Raw genomic sequence first — 612 nt, 5'->3', positions numbered from 1 at the left:
AAAAAGATAAATATAGATAAAGTAGAATTAAAATAGAATATTATAATGTTTATCATGAACACACTTTACTATGTTGAGAACTGTGTGCGGGATAGCTGCATATTCTCTTAATATTTTAAGAATCCAATATTGGATTTTTTGGATGAAAATCATTGTACCATTGCCAGTAAGGCAGTGTGGCTATTTGAATTAAATGCCATGTCTTCTTATAAAAGTCTCTGTATAAACTCTTTCACTTACACTTCCTGTGTGTTACAGTTACGGCAGTTATGATGATGGAGACAGTCAGATGCATAGGCTTGTGTCTAGCCCCAGGACAGGAGAACGAGATGGAGAGGAGGTGTATGGGATAAGTGAAGAGGAAGAAGAGGAGGAAGATGAACGGAGACGAGGTCCTAGTGTTCTCACACAGGCACAGCTCAGTGATGATGAGGAGGACAGTGAAGAATTCAGATCCGTTGGCGGAGACAGTGACATGGATTCTGACAACTAACACACGCTTATTCCTCTTCTGTTATATGTTGTGTGTGTGTAACTGTGTCCTGCAGGTGATCATGGTGTTGCACATAACTGTATATTTCGTCCTGCTCTTATGGTTGTGTTTTACATGTT

The sequence above is a fragment of the Sinocyclocheilus grahami genome, unplaced genomic scaffold, assembly GCF_001515645.1.
Source record: "Sinocyclocheilus grahami isolate Dianchi unplaced genomic scaffold, SAMN03320097.WGS_v1.1 scaffold9440.1, whole genome shotgun sequence".
NCBI classification, from domain to species: Eukaryota; Metazoa; Chordata; class Actinopteri; order Cypriniformes; family Cyprinidae; genus Sinocyclocheilus; species Sinocyclocheilus grahami.
Note: the sequence above shows the minus strand (reverse complement) of the source record.